The sequence below is a fragment of the Ambystoma mexicanum genome, chromosome 5q (assembly GCF_040938575.1).
Source record: "Ambystoma mexicanum isolate Mex_15411 chromosome 5q, UKY_AmexF1_1, whole genome shotgun sequence".
Classification (NCBI taxonomy): Eukaryota; Metazoa; Chordata; class Amphibia; order Caudata; family Ambystomatidae; genus Ambystoma; species Ambystoma mexicanum.
This window is the reverse complement of record NC_090933.1, coordinates 935,371,967-935,398,484: the sequence shown is the minus strand read 5'-3', so window position 1 is coordinate 935,398,484 and position 26,518 is coordinate 935,371,967.

The following is a 26,518-nucleotide window of genomic DNA, read 5'->3' as shown; positions in this document are numbered from 1 at the left end:
TACAAATTGATTAGATCTCAAATTCCACATAGGTTGCATTCTTTCAGCATCAAATCAATATTTGCCAGAATCCGATGAGCTTATTACTATCTCCATTCATACATCTTTGCCATAATGCCTCCCGGGACAAGATTGAGTCAGAATACATAAAATTGCCAAACCTAGATTGGCGCAAATCTTCAAAAAATGTACAGTATATGACTACATGTTTCAGAGTCTCCAAGATCTCAACATCTTCACAAAAACGACATGATCCAGAAGCAAATTCTATATCACATTTACCCCATTGGAGCAACTTTTCATTAGTATGATACAGGTTGAGTTTAAACCGAAGGTACATCCTTCAGGCAACAGAGGAGGGGAATTGCATGATATATTTTGATCTAAACCCCCACTTTCTTCTAAACTGAGCATACTCATAATAAGAGCTATATAATCCTATTCTGTCAGCCTGGCAGCTCCAATAATATAAATGCAGTTTCAGTCTGCAACTAGGCAAGCCCAATAATAAGTCCTCCCTCAAAATTCCTAATAATGACATTAAATCATTCATTTTGCCAGCATATTCAGTTATTGATCTTACAGAACCTATTTTAAGCAGGTCTCTTAAATCTTCATAGAGGGAATTACTTGGAGGTTCAAGAATTTTTACATAATTATTCAATAACCGCCAGTTCCGTTTTGCTGATAGGGGTAAAAGACCCAATTTATGTCGTACAATGTCATTTGGCACAGCAGGGGGTAAGCCAAGTACTTTTTTCCATATTCCCCCCTGTACAGTGTCTAATATGTCATCCACCTCATATAAGCACATATCGGTTATATAAATGATTATAGGCTCGACTTATAAGAGGTAATACTGAAGTATAGGCAAAAGTGGAAATTCACAATATTTAGCCATAATTATGTGCATTTGTGAGATTAGAGGTTTGATTCTGATTTGAATTTGGTCCTTCCACCATGTTATAGAAAAGGCATCAGATAAAGGGTAACCCAAATACTTAATTTCAGAAGCTACTTCAATCCGTCTACCGTCAATCGACCAGTTGTAGGAACACGATTTTTTTTCCCCATCAGATCATATAACAATTGATGACTTAGAGTGATTTACTTGTAGGTTATGGGATGCAGCAAAATTGCTAAATGCGTTAATCTTATTCTGTAAACCAAAAGGGGTTTTGTCAAGAATAACAATATCAACAGCAAAGCCAATGTAGTTCAGTTTAAAGCTTCCCATTTTAATCGGGTAAATAATTTCCTTTGCCCAGCAATCCTCCACATCACAGATGTATAAATTAAACAAAACAGCTGCCAGCGTACAGCCTTGCTTTAACCCAATTTTGGAAGTAATCGGGTCAGTAAGTGCGCCTTCCCTATTAAGTCGCACTCTATAGTTGGTATGAGTGTGTAATAGGGAAATGAGCGCTACCAAGTGACCCGGAAAACCCATTGATTGCATCTTAATCCAAAGTAATTCTCGCAACACTGTCTCAAACGCTGAGTTTAAATCTAGCGCTGCAATATAAACTGCACCCATATGATGGTGTTTTGTATTCAATTGGATATAGGATAATATAGTAGCATTTAGGGAGCAGCCCATGCAGCATCTTAAGCGGTCTGATACTTTGAGAGTGTAGAATTCTTTTTCATAAATTCATGGATTTCTTGGAGGATTAACAGAGAGAAAACTTTGGAAGAGGCATCTGTTAGGGCAATGGGTCTGAAATTTAGAGGATCATCTGTTGGTCCTTTTTTATGAATAGGGATGGTAATAGCAGAGCACCACGATTTAGATACATCTTGCAGAAGAAAGATGGCATCGAATCTGTACTTTAATATTCTTGCCCATAGATCGATATCAGATCTATAAAGGCAGACAGGAATGCCATCAGGCCCAGTAGCCCTAGAAGGATTTAACTTCATAATAGCCCTAGATATATCTTTATGTCCCCAAGACGACTTAGTCGGGATGGCCTTACTAAAGTCAATTCTGGAGTAGTTCAAAAATTGATTTGGTGTATCATATTTGGATTTAATGAAATGGGACCATACTTCGGCCGATTTGCCGTTTTCCTTTGGACCATCATTAGAAGCATTCAATGTCCTCAATATCGACCATATTTTCCGTGTATCGCTTTTAAGCAAATTATACATCATATTACGATTATCGTTTAGGTACGGTTTTGTCCTTAAATTGTTCACCGCAGTTTTGTAACTATAAAGAATATTCTTTTTTAAGAAATAATACTCACGCGGTTCTAGACCTAATTTGGAAAGTTGACAGATCTTATTATTCCTAGACTGCTTTAGATGGAAAACTTCAATATTAAAGACCTGTAAATGCTGTTTATTATATAAGGGCATTTTTCTTATCGCAAAGAGGTGATATTCTTTCCTCTCAGCTAAAAGCATATCAATGCTGTTAGGGTCAAGACATAATTCAGTCCCAACTATGTTCATCAATGGATCAGCTTTTATTCTTCTTGTCAACTGATGACAAAGGGAAGGGTTCCATCTAACCGAAAGACCCACCCTATCATTTTCCAAGAGAGTAAGAAGCCTGTCGGAATCGAAAAACCAGCTATTTACTTTCACCTTTAAGGAAATTGCATGGTGATCACCAAATCCCAGTTTCTTTATGTGTACTAAATCTTGGGAGTTCTGCAAGATTGAGGATTGAAAAAAATGATCAATGTGTGAGTACAACCCTCCTCTTGACGATGTGTGGGCGGAGCCCGGTTCATCAATGGGGACTACTTGAATATCCCAATTTAGAAAAAAATCAACCCATTTTTTCCCATTCTTCATAGTGTTACTTATATTTGTTAGGCTCCATCCCATACATGTGTCATCATACAAGCAGGAGGAGTTAAAATCACCACCAACCACAACACCCAAATGTGTATGTCGGGAAAATGCACCTTCAAGGATTGCATCAAGAATACCGGTTGCTTCATTTAAGGTGATTTTACTCCTATTCCAATATACACACATAATAAGGAAGGAGTTTTCACATTGTATGCCTGCAATTAATTCGATAAATATTACAAATGCATCCTTGTATATACATTTAGTGGTGTATTTACAGGCATTACTAATAAGAATTGCCAAACCCCCAGAGGGTCTGCCCTTTTCCCCTCTTAACGCTGGCTTTGTATAACAATCAAACCCTTCCACATTAAAATGGGTTAGATGCATGGTTTCCTGTAGTAGTTCGACAGTGGGATGCGCCTTAGCTTCAACTGTGCCCCACCATCTATTAAAGTTAGCGAGCCCACAACTATTCCAGGAAATACATTCAAGTGGTTGTTCAAGCTGCATTGGGCTAGGGTGTTATAGCCAGGGTTGTAACCAGCGCTGCTGTACTCAAATTATTATACCCAGACAAGGTGGCAGCCATAGCCAAGATCTGTTTTACAAACTCTTCATTAATTTGGGGTGGTTGTGCATTCTCCACGTTTTGTTTTACTACAACAGCCGGAGTACTCGGTTTTTCCAAAATAATTTTTGCCTCTGTATCAGAATTTAGGATATATGGGGTTAGTCCCACATAGCTTAAGGTCTCTCTTTGCTCCCAAACCAGTTTCATGATCAGTCTGGAATAGAATCCACAAGTCATCCTGTTGTTATGGACAGTAGCCAGTCTCACCCAATCTATGTCATCCGACCCTATTGTTCTCAGACAGGGAATAGTATGAAAGGCTTTCAGAAGTGTAGAGCGATTAAGATTAAATTTCGTATTATTTTTTAAATCGCTTTCCCAGCCCAATAAAAAGGGCGGATCTTCAATGAGGTCAAGATCATGGATGATGTCATTTTGTTTAATATTTGAATCACATGTCACACCAACTATAGGCGAAGCTGTTATTTTCATGGATGAGCCGCAACCTTTTTCTTTATGTTTCTCAGCATTTGTAGGTTGCACACTTACATCATTGGTGGCAGGTGTCACATTCATATCGTGTGCTAGCCGTTGTACCCTTAGTGGATCAATACCCAACACACCCATCATCCATGGCTCATCGAGAGTGGGTTTAGTATCTCGACCATCTTCCACTCTCTTCAACTCAATTACACTCTTTGCCGTTTCAGTAGTGTTAATTTTGTTGCAGGATGTTTGCTTGTGGGAGATGGGATAAAATTGGGAAAGAGACAACTGTAGCCCCCCAGTCATAGTGCCAGGAGAAATCGGGCTAGTCAGAGGTGTAGTTCTACATTCCTTTTTCCCATTTTTCCCAATATGATTCTTATTATCATTCTTATTAGGCCCTGCCTTATTAGTTGTCTCTCCTCTCTCTTTTTAATGATGCACTAATTATTTATTGCCAAAAACTGATTGTTATTCTCTGATTTTCAATATGCTACTATTCTGTGTTTCTGTTTGTATAGAAAAAATAATATTTGTAAAGTTGTTGTTTCAACTAAAGCAAATAAATTTAAAAAAAAAAAATAGTTGTTTTTTTCTGATCTTGATTTATTTTGGAGGATTTAGGTCCAATAGAACTTTGGATTCATCATCAAGCTGGGAGAGATCAATGACCGCCTCGGTCTCAGGTATGGTGGTCATTATTTGTGGTTGGGCAATTGGCACTTTCTTAGCTTGTTTCTTGATTAGCGCACATGCTTTGGCCTTCCTTTTCATTGCCCTCCCAGCAAGCCTCTTTTCTTTACGAATTAGAACAATCTTGTGATTCTATGATGAGTCATATTCATTTTGATCTGATTGGATAGGTAAGTTGCTGTCCGAGCACTCTTCAGAAAGATCAATCAGATCAGTCAGAGGGGAGGGACTGTTTAGTACATCATCATTATCACTCACCTCCTCTACAGGATTAGGGTTCTGACTCAAAAGACGTGCAGGACAGGAATCAACCTTCAAATGTTCCAAATAGCGTTCGATCTTTTGCACAGAAGTTAAAACTTTGAGCATTTCATCAATATTCTCATCGGTCTGTGTGTGGATCGATTGCTTAACAATTGGGGTCAATACACTTGCAAATGATAGTATTTTTATTGAAGGGATGCCAAAGATCCCAGCAAATTGATTATCACTGTCAACCATGACCTTCTTATTAGTATGTCTCTCTGACAGAGTAGCTACAGCCTCACAGGCAAACAAAAGACCTTCAATCCTGTTAGTTTTATTAGTAAGTTCCCCAATTGCCTCTCTCATAATTCCAATCCTATAATGCGAACGCTCGTGTCCTTTATCAAGTAAGTAAAAAAATTCTCGCCAGTACAGGAAAGTCAGGACTTAGTGAAGGTACATCGAGGGTAATATTCTCTGAGCGGACCTCATTGTTAGAGACTTCTTTATCTCCATCAATCAAACTTGATTGAAACTCCTGAATGTCTATGGTCATTCTGTCATTAATTACAGTTTGAGGACTCTTAGCCTTTGGGGAGCTCACTAGAGGTTTACTAGGCGATACACCAGTAATGAGATCCGTTTCCCATGCCAATTTAGACTTTTCACCGCCCAAGAAGTCAGAGTTATAATTGGGCAAAGTATTATTTTTATTAATGTTTTTATTTTTGGCAGGGTTGCTCAACATAAATACGTCCTCTCTTCCAGCCAATCGTTGGTTTACTGGCGTAGAAGGGCCAAGAGAAAGGCGTACACGTTTGCTTAATTCTGCCTCAATTATAGGGCCCATCAATGAGCAATCAACCATATCTTCTTTATAAGACAAGTTGGTAAAACTAGACATGCCATTGTCACAATTTTGCAATGAGTTGGATTGAGAAAGACCCATTTGATTGCTGTTGTTCAAGTCCTTTAGCTTGAATTTCATTTTTGTTGGGGTATTTTCAGTGTCATAGTTGGTGCAGTGTATCATAATGGGCACATTAAATTTAGATGAAATACCCATTTCTTCCATGATCCTGGGTCTAGCATCTAAAGTAGAGCTAGTTAAAATTGCGCCCATTTTCTCATCCTCATCTGTTCTTATGACCTCTGATGGCATAGCAGAAATCCGAGATGATAATACAACAGGTAGTACAGATGCAGCCTCATGATCATTATTAGTATGCATTGTACTTTGTGATTCATTCAATTTCCATCCACTCCTTAACCCATTCACCATTCTTAAGCAATCAGAGGTGATAATAATTTATCACTTGTTTTCAAATATGGAGGGGAGTAAGAGTCAGGATAGATCACAATTCAGACATTAGGATTGCGCAGCCATTAAAGCACAAATTAAAGTCAAGCTAATAGACAGGCCAAGTGCTTGGTGTGTTAGTAATTACAGTCCCCATACACAATGCATAGCAATTTTTACCTATAATAACCAAAACCAGGAGCCCCTTGCTTCCGCCGCTTCGACCTAACAGCCCAACAGCCACACTTCCGGAGCACTTTGGATGCACGCGCGAGATGCGCGTACTTCGGTGCGAATAAGGAAGAGGCTGTGGGTGGAGAGCAGGCAGGAGGTGGAGCAAATCAGACGGGGCTAAGAAGTGGAGAAAGAAAAAAAAGCAGAACATAAGTTGCACCTCCGTAGCAACAAGACTCGTGGCAGAACTCGCGGCAAGCCCCGCGGCAAAACTTGCGGCAAGTCCCAAAAGGTTAACAAATGCACAATCACCTAATGAGGGATCCGAGTAAAAGTCCAGTTGCAGTGCGTTACACGCATTAGTTGGTTAAGCGAACTTCCTCTTGCCGACTCACGCAGGGATCCAAGCCGGAGCAGGAGAAGCAGGAGAAACAAGACTCCCAGCCCAAAAGCCACACTTCCGGAGCACTTCGGATGCGCGCGCGAGATGCGTGTGCAGCGGTGCTAATAAGGAAGAGGCTGTGGGTGGAGAGCAGGCGGTAGGCGGAGCAAATCAGGCGGGGCTAATGAGGGATCCGAGTAAAAGTCCAGTTGCAGCTCGTTACGCGCATTAGTTGGTAAAGTGAACTTCCTCTTGCCGACTCACGCAGGGATCCAAGCCGGAGCAGGAGAAGCAGGAAAAACAAGACTCCCAGCCCAACAGCCACACTTCCGGAGCACTTCGGATGCGCCTTCTCGTTTGCAGATCCGGCAGAGCGCCTGGGGACCAACTCCCTTGGTGACGCTGCGCGGTACAAATACCTTTAACATTTAACATTCAAAGCTTTCCTCCATTTCTATTTTGCTCCTTTCTCTTCCTATCATTTCTTTCCGATCTTCCTTCCCTTATTTTCATGTTTCTCTAGCAGACTAAGGTCTGGTGATCCCAAGGTGGGTACACAATACACCCTACAGCTCAGACAAGAAATGGCGCTTTGTGACCACTGGGATGCTGATTCAGTGCCTTATAAAAGCTCAATAACTAAATAATATATTATACTGCTTGCAAGTATTGATCAGACCAGTTATCTGTTCTTTGCATCTTAAAAAGATCTGGTCATTCTCTAAGTGGACATGCATTGAAGGCATCTGTGACACATCTGACAAATGTGCATGGAATGTTCATTGTGCATGTATTCTGGATGTAAAATATAGCAGAGCCCACAACTGTTGACATTTGCCCCTGAGGGTTACATACTCATGTATTGTAACCCCTTTTCCACCTTTAGCACTGTGCCAAATACAATAAGACTGAGAGCCACAAATAAATCCCAGTATTAGTATTTACAGTAAACTATCCTTTCTTAAGTGCCAATAGCTCAGTGCATTCTATTGCAGCTACTGGTCAAACCCTCTCTACACATAACTACTATAGCATACACCAGCCTTCAGCTAATCTCTCTGGCCAAATGTAAATATTGTCACATCTAGGCCCCTGCTAGGTCCTGTTCATCAGCCTATCACAGCCAGACGACATCAGGCACAATTAGCAGATCATTACAGATTTCATTATGCCCAGATCAATATCAAAATATGTTTTCCTTTTCCTCACATCTTCACCAGATTCTTCCCAGTGCACACATATATTAGGACATGTTAGAGCATTATAGACTGATCCCATTAGGCCCAGGCAACACATCACTGCCAGATGATATTAGTGCCAGGCAGCACATCCTCCTCCATCAGCTCTTCCCTTATTTTGAAGCTTCAAGGAGAGGGGAGGTCATCTGAAGGCTTTGACAGGCAATGGCACTACTACCAGACAGCACTGCCTGTGTTGCCCATAAGCAGCTGCCAGCCAAGTACCTCGATCCACCTGTACAAGCTCAACACCTAAAATACCTTTATAAGTGGGAGGGGTAAAGTTGGAGCTGGTCGCATGGTATGACCACCTAGGTATTCGCTTTGCGTCCAATGGTAGGCGGGCCCTGCATGTTGACAAAGTTGCTGGGGGTTTGGGCAACAATTGCGGATCAATGAAAAAGGTCTTCCTCACCCATGGTGGTGGAGCATTTTGACCAGTATTAGAGGTTTATATGGGTGCAGAAATCGGGGGACCTACTAGGAGCAAGATCACAAATACTATCGAAAGTACATTTCTAAAAGTATTTTATTACATCCCCAGGGTGCCCCGGCTGCACTTGTTCGTATGGAATGCGATCTTTGCCCATTAGATGAGGAGTCTGCCAAGATACCTGTCCTATATTGGTTTGGATTATGGGGGAATCCGGCACAGTGTACATTCCGGGAGGCATTAACTCGGGTAATTATATGGAAGGTAGCCAGACAGTGCAGTGGTTTGCCCATGAGAATGAATATTTGGCAGCATTGGATCTTTCCTGTTATTTAGGTATGAACCGTAGCTCGGTTAATTGCCTCAAACCATGCCCAGGCTCTGTATATCGAATTTAGAACAGGATACTTGACAGTACGGGCATATACGGGCAAGTGGAAAAAACGTGTCTGGTAGAAGCTCTCTACTATGCAGTGCTTAAAGAGAAGACATTATACATATTTTATTTGTTTGTGTTGGGTTGAAAGACCTATGGATTAAATGCCTTATACCAATGTTTTTACAGCACGATGTCCGCTCTTTGAAAGTGCTCAACAAATGTGTCGAAACTGTTCTGGTATGGTAATAGTTTATTAGGTGGCTAAGTAGATACACCGCGCCTGGTTGAGAAAGCGGCGCTTGGCAGCAATTTAATTCCATTTGTGTCGTATTGATTTTGTTTAGTTTCCTGCGCTGCACCTAAAGAAGGATACATTCTATAAGGCTGCAATGACAGCATGCAAGCGCTTGAGGATTGTAATTCTCATTTCTTTATTGTATGTAGCAGAGGATTGACTATGCTGGTAAAAGGACAAGGATGATTTGTAGATTGGATTAATGGAGTCACGAATTGCATGCATTTTTCATTGTGTTATGTAACCTGTCCTGATGTCTTTACAGTCGAATAAAGGATTTTCATCGTTATAGACTCAATGATACAGGTGAGCTTTTAATTTCTCCATAAACAGAACGTGGTTGGCTGTCTGCCAGAGACTGAGGGCAATAACCTTCCATTGCTTGCCTGCAAGAATTGAAAAGGCCCTTTCTGCACGGTAAGAGCAAACCACTCTAGGAACCAGCAGCTGAACCTACAAAGAATTCCAAGTGATTGATTTAGTTTATCAGGTGAGAAAGAAACGCTAGTCTCGCTCAGTCATTCTCTCCAAGACCCGGAGCCAATGGAGTTTCCAACCACTTCCCACCACGAGGATAACCTGGGAACCAACAAAGCAGAGCCTCAGCTGATTATGCACAGTTCAATGGGACTCAAGCATGAGTGCATTGCCATTGAAGCAACTGCAGGGCAAGGGCTTGAAGCCAAGTGTGGAGGGTCGTGGGTGGCAGGGGCACACATTTCAGGGGACTGAGCTAGCCCTTTCAAATGTTGGTGGATGCACGAACATTCGGAGGTGGTGGGAGAGGGGGCATACATATTTGTGTGGGGTGTCATCTAACTTCTTTATGCTTTCTCATGAGACTATTCTACTGCCGCGAAGCCACAGGCAAAATTTAATGTCTGTTGTCCTGTCCGGCCACCCCTCTATAGGTCAGCCATGTCAACATAGCACAACATTTCGATGAGGCGACTGAAGCCCAGTAAGGTCAATGGTGTTGCGCCACTGGTGGGTGAACCCCACACCCCAACACCTGCCACCATACCCTTGGGGCGACTGAAGCCCAGTAAGGTCAATGGTGTTGCGCCACTGGTGGGTGAACCCCACCACCTGCCCCCACAACCCACAGTGCACCATGGGCTATCATAGTATTGTAATTGGTTATTTATATCACGCTTAAAACGCAGAGGTTTCTAAGCATGGACCCAGGGATCGAACCTGTGTTGCTCTGCCTCATCTTGCTTCGAAGGCGAGCGCGTTGCCCCTGAGCTGTCCTCCCGAGACGTATCTCTTTAAATTCCTTGCAAACGTGTAATTTTATTCTCTCTGTTGATATATTTAGAACCTGTCTGTTTGGGGTTGTTGTATGCTTTTGTTCGTTCAATTATTGTCTTACCTTTCTAATCCCTCTAAGAATGACTTCACGAATTGCAGCTTACAAATTCAGCTATTTTGCGATTCCTCTGTAGGGTCATTTTTATACTGCCAGACAGCTGCAAACAAGGGTCATTAATCCCCTGGAGACCTATCTGTTGAATAATGGGATGGGCCACTGCCCGGCGCTTTGGCTCATTAAATGCCTGGGAAGTGATCAGTAAAGCATCCTGAAATTCCCTCCCAGAAGCCCCAGCAGAAGAGTCGCAGGTCCTCTGCCCGTCTTATTACCAACTTCCGACCTAGCGACTGAATGATGGTGCCACTCAATCTGGCGTTTTCAGGCACAACATTCTTGGCACAGGACACTGAATTATTTGTCTTAAAATTAAAGAACCTCTGACCACAGATGCCTAGCATTTCCACCTCTGGAAATGACTATTCGTGCATGTCCAGTTGGGCAGCCGTTCCTCTGCTTATTTGTTTTAATACTATGAGAATAACTGATACGGAAGGTTTGATGCCCCATGCGTACGAAAAATACATAAATAAATAAATAAACACGATCTTAAAACAACAGGCTATGCAATTTGGATTAAGCCGTTCCACTCTGTTTCTCATGGAAATATATGTTCCAGCACTTTTTCAATCGTGTCAAATGTTAAACACTTGAAAAGTGACGCAACATGTGTGGTATAGGAGGAGCAATATAACATGTTCATCCTTGCTTCATGCTGCCTTTAAGGTCTGGCTTGAGCAAGCTCTGCTCGCTCCCAGAGACAGCTGATGACAATGCATAGAGAGAAGGGCCCTGGTGTCCGACTGTTGCTCCTTCATGGCTAACCCGTGCATCCCACAAAAGCTTTGGTACAGCAGAGTCCGTTTTGTGAAGCCCAGTGGAGCTGTTAAAATGGGAAGAAATCAGTTGAAATTTGCTTTCAAGTGCTTGTTTTGCTTTCCTTCTGATTGGTACAATGATGTGTTTTCTCCTTTTGTGGTGCAATAGATTTTGTGTGTAGTTTTCTGTTAACATTCTTATTTAGGCGGTCTCCTTTTTGAGCAAAAATGGGGTTGTAAAACCTCTAGAGTGGGGTCCATCCCAGAGAACAGTTTATTTGGTTGTGCTCATTATTAGGAGAGGGGATCCACAATGCTGACACATTTTGGAATGCTTGAGACTTCACCCTAAGCTAGGAAGGCAATACAGACCTGAGCCCCTTGCTCTCTGTATTATGTTAGTTTCTGTTACCTTATATTTGTTTAGTGCCTCCTGCCATATGTGATGGCATTGATGCGCTGTAGGTAGCATGCCCCCTCAGCAGGCAGTTGTCTGAAAAGACGAGAGAAATGAGCCTTCAAATGCATACAGCAGTATTTGAAGTTTAAGGTACTGTTCATAATAGCAAAACGGTCTTGAATAAAGGTTATGGAAACCACACCCTGGATAGAAAAGAGGTACAGTGTATTGACATGGCAGATACTATAGGGCAGCTGCACCAAATGTTTCATGGGATTCAGATGTATGCAATGGAGTGCAGCACTATAAATGTAGGAGGAATAAAACGAGTATGAACCCCAAATGTACCTATCAACAGTTGAGGACTTTGCTGTCCTTTACATGCAGAATGCATGCATTTGGTACAGACTATGTGACAGCTGGAACAGATCTCTCATGAGATTCAGCTGTAAGCTGAAGAACACATCGCAAAAGGAGGAAAGGTAGCATGAATACCAAGTGTATGTACCCCTAGAGCAACTGACTACAGTTGAGGGCTCTGCTATGCTTTACGTGCTGCATAAATATGATAGAGAATATCGGACAGCTGGGTCGAATTGTCCGTGGTACTCAGCTATATGCTTTGTGGCGCAGTGCTATAGGAGGAAAGGTAGCATGAATAAAAGTGTATGAACCCCTAGGGCAACTGTCTGCAATTGAGGGCTTAATATACTCTGCGTGCAGTGTGCATGCACAAGTAATGATATTCAGCCACATGCAAATTAAAGGTAAAATATCCAAAAACTATAATAATAATTATAATAACAATAATCATATCATAAAATAAGTTACAATGTTTTGAGCAGGTGGGGTCAATGTTTGTGCCTGCCAGAATAGTGATTATTTACTTATCTACCAACCCTAATTAAAGCATACAATAGATTATTGATGAGTTGAACAAAGCAATAAGTCAAAATGTAAATGAAGAATGATGTCAGAACCTGTGTCCTAGAGACGCACCTCAGCTCACTGATGACGACCAACAAGGCAAAAACATGAGTCCGGGAATACTGTTGGTACCAATAGCCAATCGCCAAACAACACCTAGAGACTGTGCGTCCCTCCTCATATGCCATTTCTCCCTATCTGTACTCTAATGCAATAGTTTTGGCTCATAGGTTTCGCTAGTGACATCTAATAGACCAAACTAGAAATGGTGAGAGAGGTTCTAGTTTTATACATTTTGTGATGAATTAGGGCCAGACTGTTATCCAATTGTTGGATGGTAATATTGTAAATTTATTAGGAGATCATTTGCGAGGGGGCCCACAAATTTTGACTACCTTAGGGCCTCCACAGAGTTTAATACAGCACTGTGCACAGCTCAGCACACACGGGTAAGGGTAGCAGGAAAACTCAATAAATAGAAGTAAATGAGCTCTGAACAGTGGTCCTCTACTATGTCTTCAGAACAGTGATAATTTCTTTCCAGGCCTAACTAGATGGCGCACCTGCTACTCGCTTAGCACATCCATACACTGACGACATGTCAAGGCCACGAACACATTGCCAGATAAGACCTCAAGCCTAAGAAAGAGACGGGAATAACTCCTCCAAACTGAATCATAGCGGTCCGTTCCTTTCCCCTTCCTCACCACGCACCCGGCCATCATATTAAAGTTCCCATGGTCGGATGAACAAACTATTAACCAATTAGATATTTGACTGCTATGTTGGATAATGTAACATAGTGCCAATCAATGAAATAGTAGAATGAAGTGTAACATTTTAGCAGGAATGACTTAGGAGGAGCCATCAGTTAAAAATATCCAATAGTAGTTGTCATTGCATATAAAATGTATAGATGTTCTATCTTATTAACCAATAGGGAAAGTGAATACAAGTGTTTTTCTTATCACTAACCCTGATGTAATTTGTGATGTGTATTCGATTTAAAAGCTTGTGTTCTGTATTACATTGTTGAGAGAATGCTGTGTTGCATGTGCTCCCGGTGTTTATATTCAAATAAAGTTGGGTTTTCTATGGCACTCGATACTACTCAATTCATTTTGTTATTGATCATGATTATTGATTATCAGTGACTGAGACCACTTGGAGGTACTGTTGAGATACTCAATGTCTCCCTCAGACAGCGGAGTCCACCTGCAGGGAGCGGTTTGAGTGTGCAGCTATGAAGTGGTTGGCAGGATCCCCCATCTCTCAAAGTCCTGCCCTATCTCTCAGGAGGCATGCTGGGTGCCAGGGCTGAGCAGGCAGATAGAGGGGACTCAACGCCGACTGACCTCCGGGATCCTAGGATTGTGAGTAGACCTGTGCATGAAAATAACTGTGCTTAGGGGAGGGTTGATGTTGTTTTAAGTTGAAAAAAGAGTATTGGAGATTGAAAGAAAAGATACTTTCAACAGTAGTTGGGTAAGACCTGTTATAGGGCATAATGCCCAGCTTCATCGGGGGGCAGAGAAAAAGAGATCAAGAGGTCATACTCTGTAAAAAGGAAAGACCGCTGTATTGGATATGGTTTTTCGTTTATTTTGATTATTTGCCGGCATTGTTTTGTGTATAATAGGGCAGCAATTATGTTTTTGTGTGTGTTGGAAGCATAGCAGTTAGGCTTGTTTGTAGACAAGTATTGAGTAGCTTGAGATTGTGCATTGCTGGTGTGGTCTAGGAGGATTTTTGTTGTATTGTGACATGGTTTGGATGGGACACATCATTGTGTTAACATCGTAAAGAACTGAAGGAGAGGGATGTGAAAAGGGAAGGAGGTGTGAAGGTGTATGGTAGTTGATGATTGGGGATGTTTTAGTGGTACGTTGATATGTCTCTATTGTTGTAATGGTGGACACCCCCATTGTTCATCTGTGCAAGTCGCTTCCCCAATATAATAAGAAGATTGTCAAATACCATATGCAATAGGTCATAGAGACGGTGAGCAAAATGTATTTTCCCTGGCCTCAAGACGGGACATGTTTGAAAAGCTTGCAGCAACACATGCACACCTACACACATATCACATACAAGGGGAAAATTAAGAAACAGATTAAGCATACTTGAGCCATGGAAAATGTTTGAGGAAGAGGAGCATGTTAAAAAAGAATACCCAGATAACTCACACGACGAAGGGCATGTACAACCAACTGCTTCACCCTTTAATAAACAAGGTATTTTGTTTTCGACTGTGCCAGGATTATACCCATTACAAGCGCAGGTTATACAAATCCTACATTTTCACCCCTGAAGAACAAGATAATACTGGCGCACGCAGGTCGATACAAGAAGTGTGTTAACATTACAAGCAGAAAAAGATGCGCAGCTGAGGATAGTAGCAAGATTAAAAGAAGCAAAGTAAGAATTGGAGAGGATATAAAGTACAAGGGGGGAGGGCAAGAACAAGTAATTATACCAGGAAAATGGATAGGGGGGCAAATAGTATTTAAAATAGATGGGACAAACAATGAAAATGTAAAGGCATTGGAAAGAGGGGATAAGCAAGAGAAAAGGAGAGATGAGAATAGGAGGGAGGTTAATGCAAGCATTAGTAGAAAGATGAAATAGGACAGGGAAAGAGAAGTGAACACAAGGGAAAGAGGAATGTATGTATGGAAAGGTCTTGGAAGTGTCAGCAAAAAGATGATAGAAGAAAGTGAGGGAAAGGAGACGGTTGAAAAGAGGAAGAAGAGGGAGTTGAAGCGGCAACACAAGCTCCTCAAGTAGGTGCACTCAGAACACCAGAATATAATACACAAATATACCTGTGGGATTGTGAGGTCCATCACTCCCAGAGCTCCTTCCAGTAAATTAAGGAAGGAAAATGCCATATATAACCATATTAAGGAACTTGCCATGTCATCAAACAAATCGCATGGCGATAACATTAAAAGGAAAGAAGGGTGTGGTTGCACTCCTATGAAAGGTAGGGAGAATGCAATTACCTTTGCTCCAGAAAGGGAGGGGCCGGCTCAGTATATACATGCCAAAGATAGACAAAGACAACTTAATGACTAAATTACCATCGCTCACAGCAGGAGCAGGGAAGCGGATTTATGAGTTGGAAAACATACGTCAGGGATGGCATTGGCAATAGGATATATGAATAGTTTATTTGCTTCAATATTGGGGGAACAATTAGAAGACATATGGAAAAGGGCAGGTTACCCTGAGGTAACAGTGCAAAATACAATATCTGATGTGTCACCATTTAACAATTGCTGAGCAGATGTTTGGAGGGCATTGACGGTGCAATTCCGAGACACATCAGACATGACCGTGATCATGACATGCAAAATGGGGATAAATAAGGATCCAGACACATATCTACTGGAGATAAAGCAGAAGTGGCGATTGGAGACAGGAGAGAACTGGGAAAAAATGTACCTGTGTTTTATCACATCTTATGTCAGGATTTCCCTGAAGATGTGCAAAAACAATGAAAGGAAATAGTGGGGATTGAGGTGAATACATGGCCTGAAATACAATGTAATATGGTTCATTTTTGTTGAATGAAACAGGAGAAGGAAAGGAATAGAATTGAAGAGAGACAGAGGGAGGACGCAACATTGCTGTAAAAGAAATTGTCAAAGATATTGGTAGAGGGAGCAATGATGACGAATGTTGAGGGAGAGCAGTGTGGGCACAAATTTCCACAGCCAGTTAACAGGTGATATTTTGCAGGGAGAGGGGAGAGTAATTATTACCCCATGGGGAGGGGATATGCACTGAGAGGAAGAGTGAATGGGGTTGGAATTGGATTTGGAGGAGGATTTTATGGGATGAGACCATGATTTGGGTGTCCCAGAGTATTTGGGGGGCAAAATTGGGCATGTGGAAGAATGGGGTATTATTCAAGAACATGTAGGAGCAGAGGAGTGGTGCAGTTGGAATGGAAACAGCATGACTTAAGAGGGGGGCCTGTATATCCCCCATCATGCAGTGTTTATGACTCTGCACATTTGCAGCAAGGGCAAAGCACATTTGATTACACACAACACCAATCATTGGTGGTAAAGTGGTCATGAGCAGTCAAAGGTACAACAAGTATTGCAATACATACTACATTCACAACACCTAGATATTGCATCCACAGCCACTAGCATTGATATCCCAGATACCGCAACCACAAACACAACAGCCATCAAACGCATTACCAATGCAAACAAACCAGTTTGGACCATGGGACAGGAACATTTAGCTACAAACACTAGTGCCCAGAGTAGGGGGGTAACAGTTGTGGGGGGAATCAGTTTATAGGGATGAGCATGTACCCACAATAGGACAGCCCACATGTTGGCTTTATTTGTCCAGTACTATCAGTAAATCCCGACCCGGATGACCAACCACGGGTGAGGGTGAAAATAGGAGACAGAACAATTTCCTCTTTAGTAGACACCGGGGCAACGAGATCTTGTGTCAAGGAAGGGAGGTTTCCACTGTCAGAAATTGTGATGGAGATGCAAGGATACTCTGGGGCTATGACAAGGGTTCCATTTACAGAAAACTTGCCCATAACAGTAGGTGAGCATAAATTGGCTGTACCATTGTTATAGTCCAAAAGCACGCCAGTGAATATATTGGGGAGGGCTTCAATGAGCAAGCTAAATATGACGATTTCATTTACTGAGGAAGGAATAATATGTTCGACACCAGGTGTTCATTATGTAAATGCAAAGGAATTCATACAAGACTTTTATGGCCAAAGGGAACTGAGAGGAGCACCGTTGACCGCATAAGTATTCTTTTATGGAATACAGGTGTTGTTAGGGTGGCTCATGCAGATTAAAGACAAATTGTTGCCCTTGCCTGCAGAGTTTCTATTCAGAGCAGAGGTGCCCATGGATGTAGCAGAAGAAGAGGTTATTACAACACAGCTAGACACAGCAGTGATGCGAGAGGACAGAGCACTACCACATGGCAGATGTAACAGATGATGGCTTATTTGAAGACAATGATACAGATGATGATGTTATTTTTTGACATCCACATTCCATTCCAGATGCAGGTACAATACAGGGAAACGCCCCAGACAATATCATTGGTTAAAAGGGTGCCATCCTATTTACAAGAAGTATTGGCAAAAGTACCCATTGGATTATTGACTAACAGCCTCTATGATGTAGAATTATTGAAAGGGATTGGAGCAGTGAAAATAAAATTGAAGAAAGGAGCAATTTTGCCCTGAGTAAAACAGTACCCAATGATTAGAGAGGCAGACAAAGGCTTCAATGAAACCTTTGTCACCCTGATGAAACAAGAGATAATCATACCGTCTGAATCCCCATGTAACACAGCAGTGTACCCAGTGAAAGAAGCTAAATCGGGGTCTCAGAGACTTACTTGGGATCTGTGCCCTTTAACTAACATTGTGGAGGCAAAATTGCAAATTGTGACCAATCCACCTACCATTTTGAGTAACATACCACCTACTTCCACACATTTTACAGTGATTGATTAAGAACACTTTTGTTTCCTTCACCTCACATGAAAGCTCACACTATTTGACAGTATTTACCTATAGATTGAACAGACTACAACGCACGAGACTCCTACAGGGGTACTTTGAATCCCCCAGTGTGTTTAATAGGGTACTGCAAATGAACCTGGGTAACCTGCAGACCTCCGGTAAAATGATACAGTATGCAGATGGCCTGTTATTGTGTAGCTCCACAAAAGACGAGTGCAGGACAGACTCAGTGACGTTATTGATCCTGTTGGCTAAAAAGAAATACAAAGTGAACAAGGAGAAATTGCAGTCCTGTCAGGAAAAAGTACTTTATTTTGGCCAGTTAATATCAGAAGAAGGGATAAAGGTGACACCCGAAAGAGCAAAGGCAATAAGTAATACACCTCGACCAGAGACAGTGAAACAATGGCAGCAGTTTTTGTGGCTATGTTATAACTGTCGTGTTTGGGTCTTTGACTATTTCACGTATGTTCGGCACCTGTTGGAAGGACTAAAAGAAGCACAGAAAGAAACCAGCACAATATTGTTGACAGGTGAGTGGATAGATGCATTTGATGAACTGAAAAATGCAAAAGTACAGCTCCCGTGTTGGAAATACAAGATTATAAAGAATAATTGTACATTTCTCCCATTCAAATGGAATGTGGTGATGGCTGTCCTCACACAAAAGACTTCAATTGGATGCAAACCATTAGCATATTAGAGTGTGATTCTAAATCCGGTGAGGAGAGGACATTACCATGTGAGCAAGCGCTAGCTGCAGTAGCTTTTGCAACAGAAAAGTGCCCCACAATACAAATGAGCTGTTCATCACAATGTACATCAAAAATGCTCTTTTTGCCATTCTTGATCAGCCAAAATCCACACTCACCACAACACAGGCGTCTGCATATCTGCTTATGTTGTCAGACCCATCGATTAAAATTGTTAGGTGTCACACAGTGAACCCTGCAACATTTATTGCTGAACCAGTGGAGGAAGGAAATTGGGTTAATGATTGTACCACATACATTGACATATGCGATGACACCCCCCAAATTAAGGAGATTGCAGTAGAGGGGGAGAAGTGGTCTTTGTTGATGGGTCATCGACAATAGATCGGGGCATGGGGTTGAGGCATACAGTTGCAGTGGTGATAACAAGGAAAGGTGATGATTTTGAGGTAGTGCAAATAGCAAGGTTACCAGGACATCTTTCAATGCAGGCGGCAGAGTTAGTGGTAATGATACTTGCAATGTATTCAGACTCAGCCTACATGACGTCTACAGTACATTCAGGACTGTAACAGTGGAAAAGGAGAGGCTCTCAGTATGCAGATAATACAACCGTACAGCATGCTGCATTCCTAGAAAGATTGATCGAGGTGCTGGCATACCCAACGGCGGCTGCCGTGGTGAAATGTGCAGCCCATACTAATGGCACAGACTTGATTTCCTGTGGTAATGAAGCAGCAGATCAGAAGCAAAAGGGGCAGCATATTTTTTACAAATTCTAGAAATAACATATAATACACATAAAAAAGAGTGCAACATGATGATGAGGGAGAGCTATAATGCATCACCATTGACACAGTTAATTGAGCTACAAGGCCGCACACCACCAGATGAACAGAACTTGTGGGTAAAGAAATGGTCTTCATTGTCTCCGTTGACCTGCTATGGTGACAAGACAATACAGAAAAGCCTGTAATGCCTCTCGGGGTACTTGCAGCAGCGTTAGAGTAACTGCACTACCCAGCACACACCAAAAGGGAGTGTCTTGCAAAAACCCTTCCTGAAGAATGGTTTGTTACTAATTTGCATTGCATGAACACATTGTGAATGTCGTCATTAATTGCTCACTATGCCAGACATATATTGCTGAACATACCTTGGTGAGAGGAGCAATACCCAACCCTACAGGTACATTACGGTATTCACATATAGACTGTCGATATGCTCCAAAGTTGTAATGGATATCAATACATGATTGTGGTCACATGCCCCTTTTCATGCTGGAAGCAGGACCATGTACCCATGCAATTGACAAGTCAGCAGCTAAGTTCCTTGTACTTGAGGGGTTTTCCCAGTGGGGAGTATGCAAAGTGCAATGGTCAGATAACAGACCACACTTTGCAAATGAACTATTTTCTGAACTCACAACCCTGCTTGTCATTAAGCACAAACTTTGTTCTGCCTATCATCTTCAGGCCAATGGCATTGTGGAACATCTCAACAGTCTTTTGAAGGAACAAAATGAAAAATTGCAAGACACTTTAAATAAAAATTGGTTATACTGCCTTCCCCTGGCTCTCTTTGCATTACACAATCAGCGAGGCTCAGATCACTACTTCACTCTTCATTAAATAGAGACTAACAGAACAATGCTCGTCCCCATTGCTCCTCCCATGTGTGATTGATTGCACTCAGAGAGTTCTACGAGTGTGTTGGGAAATGAAATGCGTTGCATGATTATCTAACTGCCATGACTAAATGTTTGAAATTCATTTCTTGACAGATACAGGTGCGGCAGGGGGCCCAAGAAGCAACCAATGACATCAGAGAGGGAATTGTAGATGTAAATGTCCTAAAAGCACTCCTGCAACTCTCTGGGGATTTAGTTTGAGAAAATTTCTGTCCGCAAGTGGCATGCACCACGATTTGATGGCCCATACTCTTCCAGTATGCAACCCCTTCCTCTGTAAAAAAAGAATGGGTGCATATAGGTGATATGAAAATATTTAGAGGTCAGACGAACAGAGGTAAGAAGAAGAAGAGGTGACCAGGCCCCAGATGAGGGTGAGAGTGAGAGCTGACCAGCAACGTGAAATGTGACATTGTACCAGAGAAGGATGTATTTTTCAAGGGCAAAAGTCACTTTTTCTTTACTGCCCCAACATGGGCATAAAAACGATATTTAGAGAAGTATAATTATAGCTGCCTTTTTCTTTTCCTTTAGTTGTTTTGGTTTGCATATACTTTTGCAGTAAGAATTTTTAGTGATGATAGTATTAATATAGGTGCCAACATAAGTGAAAGTATGACCCAAACTACGAGAGATATGATTGATGAAGAACATTTATTGAGAAGACATTTTGAAGGTAACAACTGAAAAATGAATAAACTATGGTACAGACATATGACCATGGTGGGGAGGGAGAAATCGGATGAGAACTGCTTTGCCTGCTCTCACTTTCCGTATGCATTGAGCAGCTCCAAGTTGTTTGTGGCCAATTAAATACCAGCATACACAGCACGTTGCCTAACTCATCCTGCAAAATGAGAGGACAATTTCAGGGGAGGTGGACTTACATAAAATGGGTTACAAAAGCAGAGTCCCCACATGAGGATCATTTTATCAAGCAAACAAAAGTGAAAGGGACAAAAGAAATAGTTATGAAGTATACATTGTTAGGGACGCACAGACGTGAGGTGACAATGATTAAATATTCATTGTTGAAGTGCACAAATTCACAAGGGAAAGACATTTTAATGTTAAAGATCATTTGTACCGCACATTTTCACCACCAGAGTGGTCCCCTGACACTCTGGTGGATCTGAAAGGTAGGAGTGTGGGGGTGTATACAACTCCAAAGCAAGGGTGGAAAGGATAATGTGATTTAGAGTAGACGCTCCAATAGGAGTATGGAGGGGAATTTTTGAAAATGCCAATAAAGTTTGTCTTGAGGAATGGACACATACTGCCAACTTGCTGACTTGGGTGGAAGATGAAAAGGGGCCAATACACATTACAAAGATGGTAAATCCTTCGCTGTTCTTCAGAAACAACAGCACAGTGAAAGAGGGATAGAACGAAGGATGCTGTTGCATCATGGATCGACCAAGTATGAAAATAGCCACAGCTGTACTAATGGACCACTATTGGACCGGTGGTACAACGGTTTATATGCAGCTCCTTCAAAATTGGGGCAGTATATGCTCACTGGCAGTGTTGCATCTACCAGCACTGGTAGTGACTCAAACTAACATGGTGCAAATTGGAAATTACCCTATGACCAATAATACAAAAAAGAGAGAAAAGATCCTGAACATTAAAGTGCACAAAAAGAGACAATTATTTTGGGAGCATGCCGGAAGTTATAACGTCCCTGCAAGAATTACATGCAAAAATGGTGCAGGAGACAGATGAAACAAAAGACGAGGACTGGTTCGATTCTCTGTTCTCATGGGAACATACCTGGTTAGGATATGTGTTTCAAATACTTTTAGCAATACTAGTATTAGTATTGGCTGGCATCTTTCTTCTGCAAATTATCCTAAGACAATGTAATACAGAGGGGAAGAAAATAGTAGAGAAACACATGCTGCCAATAGTACTGGGCAAAGATAACATGGCAAAACAAAAGAGATGATGGCTGGAAGGTTTAGAATTAATCTTAACCTCTGACATTGCTCTGGGCAACCATCTAGACCATTGTTCTTCACCTGCTAAGCCATTACAGAAGATGGAAAGGCCATATGCAAATCATGTCTCATGCAGAAGGGATGTGACCAAGCAGTTCGAGCTGGGCTGCCACTTTGGGGTGGGACCAAGCCTGATTTGCATACGGTCTTTCCCCTTTTGTAATGGCTTAGCAGACAAAGAATGATGGTCTGGAGCGTTGCCCAGCGCAGTGCCAGAGGTTGAGATTAATTCTAATTCTAATTCTTAATTCTAAACCTTTGAGCCCTCACCCCTTTTGTTTTGCTTTAGTTATCCCAGGTGGGATGGGTATGCCCAGACTTGGGTCCCGTTCCTGCTGGGCCTAGAGTCCAAAGCTACTGCTCACTGATGAGGCCCGACAAGGCCGAAACATGTTTGGGGATGCTTGAGGTCTCGTGCAGAAGGGATGTGACCAAGAAATTCAGGATGGACTGCACCTTTTGGGGAGGGACCAAGTCTTATTTGCATATGATCTTCCCCTTGACAGGCAAAGAATGATGGTCTGGAGGGTTGCCCAGAGCAATGACAGAGGTAGAGATTAATTCTAAACCTTCCAGCCATCACCTCTTTTGTTTTTCTAAAGATATCATGGCACATGCCCACGCTCAAACAGATGAACCACACTGCATGAATGTCATGGAGACACCAAATGGGCACACAGGTACTAAATATGAACTCCCGACGGATCCTGAACATTACACTCCGCATTGGGTGGACTGTGATGGAGATACCGACTGCTGTTTCATTCCCACTACTCAGGTATCCCAAATGTAGGCATTTCTCCATGTACTGTTGAATCTCCAATTTAGGTGTTATCTCCCACTGCTCAGGTATCCCAAATGTAGACAGTTCTCCATGTACGGTTGAGTGTCAAATGAAGGTGGTTTCTCCCACTACCCAGTTATCCCAAATATAGGCATTTCTCCATGTACTGTTCAAACTCAAATTTAGGCGTTTTCTGCCACTGCTCGCATATCCCAAATGTAGGCATTTCTCTGTGTACTGTTGAATCTCAAATGTAGGCATTTTCTTCCATGGCTCAGGTATCCCAAATGTAGGTGTTTCTCCATGTACTCCATGTACTGGCACTACACAGATGACAAGTACAATACAATGTGTGCCAATTGTGTCTGTGCTTGCATTTAAATATATGAAGTAAGAGTGTTTGTGTGTGTAAGTGCATACGTGTTATTTGGCGCGGGGAGGGGAGGGCACCTGGAGAAGAGGACAGGTGGGGGGCACCAGAAACATAATAATATATTTTTGCTGCCATATATTTGAACACAGCTCGCATGAAGTGCGCCCTCCTAGCACAGCCCATCTCTAAAAGCTGCAGGGCCTCACACGGGCACGTTGAACAAAATCCCAAGTCGCTCTTGATGTGCTTTTTTTGCCTTCCTCCCAACATGTTGCCCCCCACCCCAGCATCACCCACGAGTGCAAGAGCCTAACTAGATTATGCAGGGGGCCATGTGACGAGATACACATGGCAACAATAAAAATCCTGGAGGATTGCATGAGCATCCCTGCAAAGATGCCACCGTAGGCAGGGTGGCAGACACCGCAACCAGTATTACTCGTGAAACGGCCATCCAATAAACCACCACCGCCTCCATTTTATAATGCTATCGCTCATCTCTTGCAAGCCACAGGGGTGCTAGCAGAAATGTGGTCATGTTACTCTGGGGGGGAGGGGGGTCAGGAGGAGTTTAAGGGAAAGGTTGGTGGACGTAAAACAGTTATGATAAACGGAAGCAGTGTACATTTTTAAAGACAACGAGCTGGGTTGTAATTTAAAAGAAAATACAAAAAACGAAATGAGTTGATGAAATATTAAGGAGAGCATTGGCAATAGCTACTCAGTGGCCTAATGATCTCCCTCTCGTGTTCATAATTTAGCATTTTGTTGTTTTATGTGTTATTATTATTTTTATTATATCGATAGATTAATTAGTTTTTAATACATTTCATTGATCATCACATCAAGATGTGGTAGGTAAAACGATGCATTCACTAAAAGGTACAAATCATATTGTGCAATGAGGTCATGTTTCGATTATGCCGATTATGTCATAGATTTCGTTCCATAGCCTGGAAATGTAAATGATGCTTCCTTCATGGTTCCCACACATGAATAAGTCCCAGAGATCATTGAAGCTTTCCATCGACTGAAGGGCAGCAGCAACGATGACCTTCTGTCGAAGAACTGCCATTGCACCACAATCGAAGAGTAGGTGTTGCACAGATTCAATAGCGGGGTCACCGCAGAACCTGCAGAGTCTATGGTGCCCTTCCACCCTGTGCCCGCGCCCAGTTGTTTCAAATGATTTGACAGTATTAAACTTAATGAGTAAAGAGACCCTTACAAGATGGTTATCAATGAAGTTCTGAATGTACTTTGGGATACGTTTTCTTTCCAATATGTATGTGAAAAAGCACTCTGCAGTTATGTTCGAGGCTAGGTGAACTATTATCTAGTCATAGCTATATGTGTCCAACAGTGACCTCCTGGTTCGTTTGTATTGGCCAAGTTTCATTGCCATGGGGTCCATTCTCAGTTTCCTAAACCATAGGTCAGATAGATGTTTGAGTGCACCAAGTGAGGAAACATTCATATAGGCAAGTTTTGAGGGGAAGACTTCATTCGGAAATCCCACGAGAGTATTACTCGGAGCATGGGCAACCTTCCAGTAGAAGGTTAGACTCATCAGCATAATTCGTTTGCCTATAGGTGTAAGGCCAAATTCCAAATGGAGCATTTCTGATGACACATAGAGTGGTAAACATAGTAGCTGCATGAGGGTCCTTGACTCTATTCTGGAGATGGCTTCCATTGACCCAGATGCCCATGCCTCGGAGGCATAGCAGATAATCGGTGCTATATTCATCGAGTTCAGCTTGACAACAGATCCCACTGAATAGCATCCTCCCCTGTTAGCAAGTGAGTGAATGGCTCCTGATACTTGGGCACTAAATATTTGTAACTTACTCAGATGTGAGACACCCAGTAGTTTTGAGTCAATCGCAATGCGCAGATAGATATATTCGCTCACTACTTCAACTAGAGCTCCTTTGAGATTCCATGTTGCAAGTGCCACTTTTTGTATGGTGGCTTATACACCATAATTTTCGTTTTTGTGGTGTTTATTCTTAGGGAGTTAGCTACAGAGAAGTACAAGTGGTTGTCTAGGGCTATTTGTTGACCAAATGGTGTAAGATCCAGAATGACGATGTTCTCAGCATAGCCAGACCATTGAACCTCATGGTTGCCCAGACGTGCAGGTATACATCTAGTATTGGTTAGGGCAGGGCCCATGTCAGATAAGTACAGATTGAAAAGTAATGCAGCCAATGTACAGCCTTGTTTGAGGCCCAGTTTTGTGCTGATTGAACTCAATGTGCTGCCATTACTCTTTAACATGTGTCTCTTCATGCAGTTTCATAATCATTTTCAATAGGCCCAGGGGAATTCCACAGCTCTGCAATTTCCCCCATAGCCTTCAAGGAAGGACAGTGTCAAATGCGGCACTGTAGTCAACGAATGCCACATAGATGGGACGTCTACGGATCTTCCAGGCTTGCTGAATAATGGTGATGAGAGTTAAAATGTTAACTGATGTAGAACTACCCCTCACGGAACTTGGTTTGATTCCAGGGAATTATGTCGGACTGGTCTGCCCAGGTTGTTAGTTCCTCCAACAATATTTTTGCAAATATCTTAGAAGGAACATAAAGCATAGCCAGGAGTCGATAATTTTGTGGATTTATATGTGAGCCCTTTTTTAATATAGGAACCAGAACACTGTCACGCCAGGACTGCAGAAGCAGTTGGGTAGAAGCTTTGCAGGAAAACAGGGGGTGTAAAACTTTGAATTCAACAAAGGTAGCAGGTGCCCCTCTCTTGGAAGAACAAGGCATGATAACCTGTTCAGTGGTTGTTAACCTCATTGAGAGTTCACAGCCATCTGCTTTTTGCTCACTGTACCTTTCACAGATGGGAAATATCCATTTGCATATCAGTCTTTGTCCCGCCCACATGGG